The following is a 9161-nucleotide window of genomic DNA, read 5'->3' as shown; positions in this document are numbered from 1 at the left end:
AATGAGTTCCCCCATCCCCCCCTTCCCCTCCCTGCGGTCCAGGCAAGGACGTAGGTCTTTCTTTCTTTCTTTCTTTCTTTCTTTCTTTCTTTCTTTCTTTCTTTCTTTCTTTCTTTCTTTCTTTCTTTCTTCCTTCCTTCCTTCCTTCCTTCCTTCCTTCCTTCCTTCCTTCCTTCCTTCCTTCCAAGACAAGGCAAACCCTGGCCTCCAGTTTTAGTGATTCTGTCTCCTTGAGCTGCATCCGCACTCGGCGATACAGAACCACAGGTCAGGGCTCAGGGTGTATCATGTATCATCCGGCACCTGGGCCACAGAAGCTGGCCGGTGACCACAGCAGGACCAGAAAACTACCTCCTCCCCAGCTGCTGAGGCCACAGCAGGACCAGAAAACTACCTCCTCCCCAGCTGCTGAGGCCACGGCCGCAGCCAGAGGGAGCCAGAACTGGCCTCTAGCTCCCACCAGCAGCCGAAGTCCCCTCCTGGGGACCCCCGTTGGCTGTCAGACATGGCACACACAACCAGAGTGCCATGTGTGTGTGGGCGTTCACACTCAGCCTCTCTTTCTCCCGGGAGTTACTCGGTCAGAGTGTCAGTGTGCAGCTGCAGGGAGCGCTTCTCTTTGCTGTCCCCAGAAGTCTCTGTGCTGCATGGGGCAGCATCTGCCTCCTTATTCCATGGGGAGTCGGGGACTCACAGGCCTCATAGCAGGAAAGCGCCCTCTGAAGATCTCTCTACAGATGTTGTCATCAAAACGCCTCACAGTAAATTTTTCTTCTCTCTGCCCTGTTTTCATATTTTTATCAGAATATGGGGACCAAGAGTTTGAGGAGGAGCCGAGGTCATCTTTGAGTCTGTTAAGACGGGCCTGTCTCGGTCATTTAGATAGCAGAGACCACATTTTTTTTTTCTGCCTCAGTTGACATGGAGGCAGAAAGAGTCTCATTCTAATAACCCATTTCTTGAGGACTGAATGAGACTTTGGAAGTGAAAACCAAGCATAAGGAGATCTCTGCCGGTGATGAAATTCTGTGGAAATGTCACTTATTAGCATCGCGGTTCTCTGCTAATCTGATAATAGAGTCTTGTGACAGCTGCGACCAGGAAATGTTAAAAGACCCACCCCAGACTGAAAAGACACTTTCAGGAAACAGCGTTTACATTCTGGGGTTCTGGGCGGGTGGAGGCGCACAGTACGGGAGCCGTGACCTCCAGTCCAGTGTCAGAGGCCGCGGGCGCGTGGTGGGTGAGCTGCGCGCTGCGGTTGTGCGGTGAACGCAGCGTTACTGAGGATCCTTCCCCAGTCAAGTTGTGCAGGGCAAACAAAGGCCCGTCGAGCAATCGTGAAACAAAGTTCTTGTTCCCAGAGCAAAGGGAAGTTCAATCGGCGTTTAGTAACAAAGGAAAGAGAGGGATGGCGGGAGAAGGCGTTCCAGGCAGAGCGCCTGGTGAGCAGCTGGAAAGGAGAAGGGCCTCCGGCAGTCCCGTGCGTGCCTCTCCACCCCCATTGGCGCGCTGGTGCGCAGGCTTGCCCTGTACCAATAGATGGAGAAAGGCGTTTTCGGCGCATTAACTGGACTCTGATCTGGCCTGAAAGGAAGTTGATGGAGGGGAGGTCTTAAGAGCCACTGTGGAGTTTAGACTTGATAAACAGGGAATGTTGAGTCATTTTGCGTTCTTCCAAAACGTGTTTCTCATCACCAAAGTGGCACAGGTGTGTAGCAAAAGCCCCAAACATCATGCAATGCTCATTTAACTGAGGTAATACATTTCCACTGCTGTCCGGCTGAGAGATTTCCAACTTGTTCCGTCTTGGTCCAGAGCAAGGCTGTATTTCCACCCTGAAATCACCCTCTGGTGCTCACGACTCACTGGATAGGGGGCAAGGTGGCAGCTCATGAATGTCTGGTGGTGTCGAACTGGATTGGGGGGGGCTTCCTGTTGGAGTGGGTGCGGAGGCAGGCGCAGGGCATGGCTGGCTGGACACCACAGGGTGACGCGCCCGCTGGGCCACGGCCGGTCCTCACTATGGAGCAAAGGGAGGATAACTCAGCTACCTGAAGCTCCTCACATCTCCCTGGAGTTGGCCAGACTTTCTTCCGTGGGGCTTACAGCCTCTCCTATTCTTGGTGGTGGTCCTCCATGTCTTCTCTCCTCCAGCCTTGCTCAGTCCTAGACCTTGGCTCTGCGTGTTTGGCAGAACCTTCCTGCCCTAGATTTGGGGCAGAAAACAAAATGATGATTTATTTATCCAGGAGCATTTGCCCCCCCCCTTCCACCACCACCCTGCAATAACCACGCTGTTGTCCATTTCCACGAATGTTTTTTCTTAAAAGTCGAGGATGGACAACATTTTTCTTGTTCTGTTGTGTGTGAACTCATGCCAGGGTACTTGTAAGGGGTTTCGTGAGTCTGGTTAGGGGGCTGGACCTGCTGACTGATAATTTGCGTTGCCCCCCATGTGTATAATTTAGGAGTGAAAGTGCTCTTTGACACCAAGCCTTAGAGAAAGCCACCGTCTACACCCGGGGCCTATCTCTCCATTTCACTGTAGGCATTTAAGGACATGGGCAAATGCAGCCCATCATTCTTGCCGCATAGTTCGTGGGAATGGCATCTCACTAAATAACTCCCTGCGTCTTGCATTTTCCACTTAACACATTTAGGGCACCTTTCCCAATTGTTAGTGGAGATGAACCTCAGACACGCTGCGGGGAGGAGAGCAGTGTTTTGGGAAGCACTTCAGAGACCTCGCCCGCCCCTGCCCCTGGGCGACCCCTCCGTGGGGAATTCCCTCCCCCTCTGTGCGGGGCGCACGGGCGGGCGCTGCACTTGGTGCCCTGTCAGCGGGCTTGTTGCCCCTTTTTTATTTTAAAACTGTCCTCTGACATTTCGTCCTGCCTCTCTTCTTTCTTTCTCTTTACCTTTAAAAAACCCCCCACTGAATATAAAGAATACCATTAACAAGGAAAAGAACCACAGAAAGGTTTTTCTCTACTTTTCCTTTCTTGTAGATAGAACCATAACTGGACTTTGATCAGCCCTGGGCAGAGGGGGTGCATTAAAAATGTCCACGAGTCTCTTGAACATGATGGTGCTGCTGTGCCGGGGGTGGGGGGTGGGCAGGCTCCGCAGGGACCCTCGGGACTGAGCCGAGGCTCCTTGGAAAATAGTGTTCCTCTTCGGCCACTGCTATTAAGTTTGTCGTGAGAGGTGTTTGTGCTTCTGCCTAAGAGAACAGCAGAGAACGGCTATGGAGCCGGATCCGCGGGGGAGGGACTCCCGTGACCTCCCCAGTCTGGTTGGTGGGGAGAGGAGCTGAGCTGTCACCTGGCTGCCCTGCTGTCCTCTGAACCCCGGGGCCCGGTCACTGCTGTTCTTGCCTTTAACAATCAGGCAGGCTCTGGTGGGCTGCAGGGAGGTGGCATCTGTCACTCTGCATGACCACTATCCTCACCTGGCCTCTGTTACACCCTCTTGGTCAGGGGCCCCACGGGGAGTTCGGCTGCTCCTGGAAACAAGGGAGGCGGCCCAGTTGTCAGTGTTCTGCCTCTGTCTGTCAGTGGGCGATGTTCGGTTTTAGGAGCAGAGCTTTTTGCGTGGGAAGGGAAGGGTTCCCGTTCCAGGACAAGCAGCCCTTGCCGTTCACCCGGGTCCTGGAAGGAGATTTTCGGGCCACATTTGCTCGGCTTCTTTTGCTTCGGTGACAGCTCCTTTCTTCAAGGGCCGTTTTCTTGGGCTCAAGCACTAAAATCCAGGGCCGGTAGCAAATGTGAGAAATCATGACCCTGGCGGCCACAGAGAAGCAAAAAGGAGATTCCTGAAGAGGAGTCAACATCCTTCAGTTTTCTTCGGAATAAGGGACCCTGTTCTACTTCAGTGCTTCAGGGGGAGCCCTCCTGACCCTGAGTGGGACCTCCACGTGGGCAAAGTGACCGCTCCTGCTCTCCGTCTCTCTGTCTAGCATTTCATGTCATGATGTGTCCTTTCCATCTCCATGACGAGGAAGCTGAGGTACCGGTGGGCTTGGCAAGTCTCAAGGAGCAAGTGGAATTGAACGCTTTGTTCAACTGCTTATGAAGACAGAGTCTCTGTTACTCTCCATTTTCATTTTCCTCCTGGGTTGGAGACCAGAAGAGACTGTAGATGCCCATGAGAATTTCAGCCCAGAGGCAGGAAGCCTGCTGAGATTCTGGAGTGCCAGCTCCTGGGGGCAGGTAGGCCTGGCCCTCCCCTCGCCGTGCGGGCCCGAGGCAGAGAGCTCAGACTTGCCCTGGGAGAGTTCACAGTGGCCCTAGAGGGACCATTGCACTTCCTACTCTCGAGGTGCTTGGTTTGCAGGACACAAACCGTCATCAGGGGGGCCTTACCTGTGGGCCCCCAGCTCAGTGGGATGTATACCAGGCGCTTTTCACACCCAGACGAGACAGAAGCGAGTTTGGGAGGAATCAGTGAGCTTCCCGGACGTCTATTCGGCCGAGATGTTTGGAGGAACTGCCTTGTCTCTGGGGGCAGGTCTATGCCAACTCTGGTACAGGTACCTGTTTTGAGTCTGAAAAAGAAAGCCAGGACTTAACAACTAAGAAACTTAAGTGAACTGTGTTAGAAATTAGTGCGGTGAGTGGGCTGAGCTGGTAGATGAAGGCCCAGCCAACTGGGGCCTGGGATTGGGGGACCTTTGTTCTTCAGTTCCAAGTCCAGTTTTGTGCAGTGATAATCTGGTAGCAGCTCTGCATGCTGATTGGCTGGAGGAGGTTTTCTTCTCCTACAATGAGAAGATAATCAATCATGTTACTTGCTTTTGTCTTGGCGAAGGTATTTAGATTTCAGCCAGCTGGTTAGCTGCCTCAAGGCCACCTGCTTGACTGAAAAAGAAAGAATCAGTCTTTTTCCCTTTGCAAGAAGGGGGAAGTATTGACTGGTGTGATAATTTTAGGTGGATGATTAAATTTGGCCTCTTCGGCTCCAGCTGAGAATTCAATTCAGATGACTGGTTTTTCTTTTCACGCACCGTCGAGCAATCCTGGTGCTGCTCTGGCTAAAGTCCCTGATGCTGATTGTCCCTTCACTGTAACAAAGTGCAGGATCCCCAGCCCACTCTCCATTTCCCGTGCCTCCCAGCTATAGGGCCATAATGAGGAAAGGCAGGTTGGAAGGACTGCTCTTCTGTGGCCAGGCTCAGGGCCCCCCTCAAGTAATCGAGGTGCTCTGTGGGAGAGCTGGAACAGTGACAATTTCTCTGGTGGCAGCTGACAAACTACACCAGGTTTCCCTGGTGTATTTCACTTTTACCGCGAGATCGGTCACGGTTCTGGTGCTGCTAGGCTGACATGTCACCATCGTAGATGCCGAACCGAGAACAGGTTCATGGTGCGTGTGAGCTACCCCAAAACAGGACAGCCACTTTCGACTCCCTCATTCCCCACATCCAGTCCTTCGGCAAACTCTGCCTTGACAGCTCCGGAATGTTTCCCCCACCCTCCTACCTCTCTCCGTTTTTACCAGCTCCCCCCCAGGCAAAGCCGCCATCCTTTGTGCTCTGGGCCACTGTGGTCACCTCTGCAGTGGCCTTTCTGCTGCTTTTAGCGTTGCCTTCTGGAAACAGTTCTCTGCACACCAGCGAGAGCACTCTTTTAAAAAAACAAGTAGGTCACAAAGCTCCCTTTATTAACAACTTCCAGTAGCTGCCCATATTCTTTGGCCAAAAGGATGCTCTCTCATTGTGCCCTCGGTGGCTTTTGAGATGGCCTTTGCCCAGCTCTGTCCCCTCGCTCAGGTGTCTCCTCCTCCCCTCACTGTGCTCTCGCCTTGTCTGGACAACTTCAAGTTCCCTTTCATCTGAGGGCCTTTGAAGTAGGTGTTCCCTGTGCCTGGGACGTTCTTCCTCCAGCCGTAGTCCTTGCAGGGCATCGTCATTTTTATTCTCTTTTCAGCTTCAGTGTCAACTTCTCAGAGACTCTCTCCTGGCTATTCAAACTCGAGTAGTCTAGACCTTCCGGACTGTGTTACCTGTTTCGTTTTTGAACTTCACGGACCAGTACCATGCACTTTTTCTTGTTTATTGCTTGTCTCCTTTTCTAGAATGTAAGATCGATTACAATATGGACTTTGTCTGTTGTGCTCAGGGTGTGCCCAGCGCCTAGAATAGCATATTGGGAATGCTTATCTAGAAAATGAATAAGGAAAGCCCAGCTAGGAAATTCTCCAAAGCGACCCAGGAGCACGGTGCTTAGGATGGGGGGGATGAGGCCGAATGACATCGCAGGTTTATTTTTGGCCCAGATGCTGAGCTTCAAGGTTATCAGATATTTTTCTGAGGCCTCAGAGTCTGTGGCGCTGGTAAGTGGACTCGAACAATGTCAGCGTCTTACCTGGAGGAGGTAGAGAACAACCTCATTCTCAGCTGATCCCATCAGCTGAAAAGCAAAAGGTGCTGTTAATTTCAGGATGCGTTGCACGAGACATTTTTGTCTTGGGGTCCAATAGGAGAATCAGAGAGCTTGCTGAGTGCTGCATCTTTAGTCCCATTTGGAATTAGTCGGTACTGGGGGCAGTGTGCAGATTCGCCCTGATTGGGGTCCAAGCCTCATCCTTCCCGGGAGGGCCGGTGTCTGTGCCCAGCGACTGCACTGTCTCATTCGTGCGTGAACAAAGGGCAGGCTGACTCACAGTGGAAGGACCCGGAACCTCCCAGACGGGAGAAGAATGTGGAGTCGTGATACCGAAGCCGTTGCTCAGCCTCAGTCGTCAGTGCGGGGATGTGCCGCGGCACACTTCTGCGGTGAACTCCCACTAAGGCTAGGTCGGGGACACCATAAAAAAGAATTCTGTAATTAAAAAGGCCTAAAGGGATCACTGGCAGGATGGCCTTTTTTTTTTTTCCTTTCTTTTAAAAACCAAGTCACTTAAAGAAGTAAACTCCGTGGAAGTACTTCCTTATATCAGTTTGCCTGTCAGTCACAGTGAAGGGAGCCAGACTAGACTGAGAAGAGACCTGTTTGAAACTCGAAGGGTTTGGAGTTCGGCCTTTGCTTGGAGAGCCGTTTTTCACCGATGGAGACATCTGTACGGTGACTCACTGCTCCTTAAACTCTGATTGTTTATGGCAAGGGATAATAGGACTAGAAATAGGATATAGGTGAAACAGCCCATTGGCAAAGTCCTACCTTATATGACCAGCTCCAGGCCTCCCTGTTTTAATTTACCAGGTGGATGCTAGTGATTTAAAATGTCTTGATGGCCCTGAGCAGTGTGGCTCAGTTGGCTGAGCATCATCTCTTAAGGTGAAACGTTTGATTCCTGGTCAGGGCACAGGCCTGGGTTGCCGGTTTGGTCCCTGGTCGGGGCACATACAAGGGGCGACAGATAGATGTCTCTCTCTCACGTCAATGCTTCTCTCCCTCTCTTGCTCCCTCCCTTCCCCTCTCTCTGAAAATAAATAAATCTCAAAAAATAACGGAGAGCCCCCTAGGCCAATGTCTACTCTGCTTATTGTCTTGTTCTTCTTGCTGGAATAGCCTCAGTATTTAAAAAAAAATTATGATGAAGGAAAACAATCACTTTCACCAAGTCACATGACATCTAATGTGCATTTTATTGCATCTGACCAATCAGGGCCTCAGAAATTAGATCTTACTGGCTGTTCAATAAATGAGCTGAAATACCCCAAATGGGGACAAGACATGAATGGAGTAGGAGCAAGCGGGAGAGCGTCTGGTCCTCTGGGTGTTCCGAGGGCAAGTGCTGGCTGTCACGGGACATCCTGTGATGTGGAGTGGCCAGAGGGGTTGACTTGACTTCAGCCGCGCTCTGGGGTGGAGGGCAGTGGGGTCATCACTGAGAGATCGTCCCAGGGCAGGAGTTTTGAATCAGAAACTTGCCTGGTTCTTTCTGGTAGTTGTTTGGAATTACCGGGACCACACCTATGGCTCCTCTTTCCTTTTGCCAACGAAGAAACTGAGATCTGAAAGCGTTAAATGATGTACCACGTACTCCAGAGAAAGTTCACGAGTAAGTGAGGGCTAGTACCCGAGTGCGGTGACTCATAGTCTTTTTAGACAGAGTGGACAACTAGAAAAATCATTTTCCCCCTGTTTTATTGAGAAATAATTGACATACTTTGCTGTGCAAGTTGAAGGCCTACAGCACAATGGGTTCAGATGTTGTGAAATAATTATCACAGTAGGTTCAGCTAAATTCCGTCACCTCATATAGATACAATGTAAAGAAAAGAAACAACGAGAGAAAAGGGACCAATTTTCTCCTTATGATGAGAGCCCTTAAGGCTTAAAAATGGCGGTTCGATGCCTTAAAGTAGGTGGAATCCCTTCATGGTCTGCATGCTGAGGGCCTCTTTCCATATTGTCAAGGGGTATGCCAGCCATCTCTCCTTTTGTACAACCCAGAACCATTATTTCTGCTGCTTATTATATCATCTCTGAAGTGCTGTCTTTCTACTGTGAGGTCACATGCGGCATGAAAGACCTATAATGTCTGAGTTTGAACCCAGGATCTTCTACCCTTGGCTCTCTGTGCTCGGGAGAAGATTCTAAACCCACCTGAGTTCCTGCCCCTGCTGTTCGGAAGGCGCAGACGCCAGCAGTGGTGAGCAGTAGAGACCCCTGTGCAAAGGCTGGTGGGCAGCGCATGCTTGGCCAACATAGTTGTTATCCTCATTATATTAGAGGAAAGACTGTTCACCAGTCAGGAGAGTGGGCACTGGAGTCAGACTGATGGGCTTCGAATCCAGCCTCCCCGCTTCCTAGTCCTGGAACCTTATTAGCTTTGTAAGCCTTGGGTCTTTCGCTCGTAAAATGGGGAAACCAAAAATACCTACCTCACAGAGCTATTGGGCAGATTTAATGATATAGTTCATGTACTGTATTTAATGGTTCACTGAATGTTGAAGAGTTTGATTGACATTGGCTATTATCGTAATTATTTAAACTTTTGCCATAGAGGATATAGGGCGGGAGTCATACTTTTTCTATAAAGGGTCAAATAGTATCTTAGGCTTTGCTGGCCAGAAGACCTCTGTTGTAACTACTCACGTCTGCCATTGTAGCAGGAGAGCAGCCACAGATGCTTGTAAATGAATGAGTGTGGCTGTTTCCAATAAAACTTTATTTACAGAAGCCAGTGGCGGGCCAGGCGTGGCCTGTGGG

At 50.8% G+C, this 9161-nt stretch overlaps 1 pseudogene; it reads right to left on the bottom strand.

Annotated features, from left to right (window-relative positions):
* Nucleotides 1–8284: 8284 nt before the first annotated feature.
* On the bottom strand, nt 8285–8400 carry LOC119035019 (uncharacterized; annotated as a pseudogene).
* Between the last annotated feature and the right edge of the window lie 761 nt (nt 8401–9161).

This window comes from Artibeus jamaicensis, unplaced genomic scaffold, assembly GCF_021234435.1.
Source record: "Artibeus jamaicensis isolate MK-2021 breed Jamaican fruit bat unplaced genomic scaffold, CSHL_Jam_final scaffold_537, whole genome shotgun sequence".
In the NCBI taxonomy this organism is placed as follows: Eukaryota; Metazoa; Chordata; class Mammalia; order Chiroptera; family Phyllostomidae; genus Artibeus; species Artibeus jamaicensis.
Note: the sequence above shows the minus strand (reverse complement) of the source record. Positions and strands in the feature narration are given on the sequence as shown.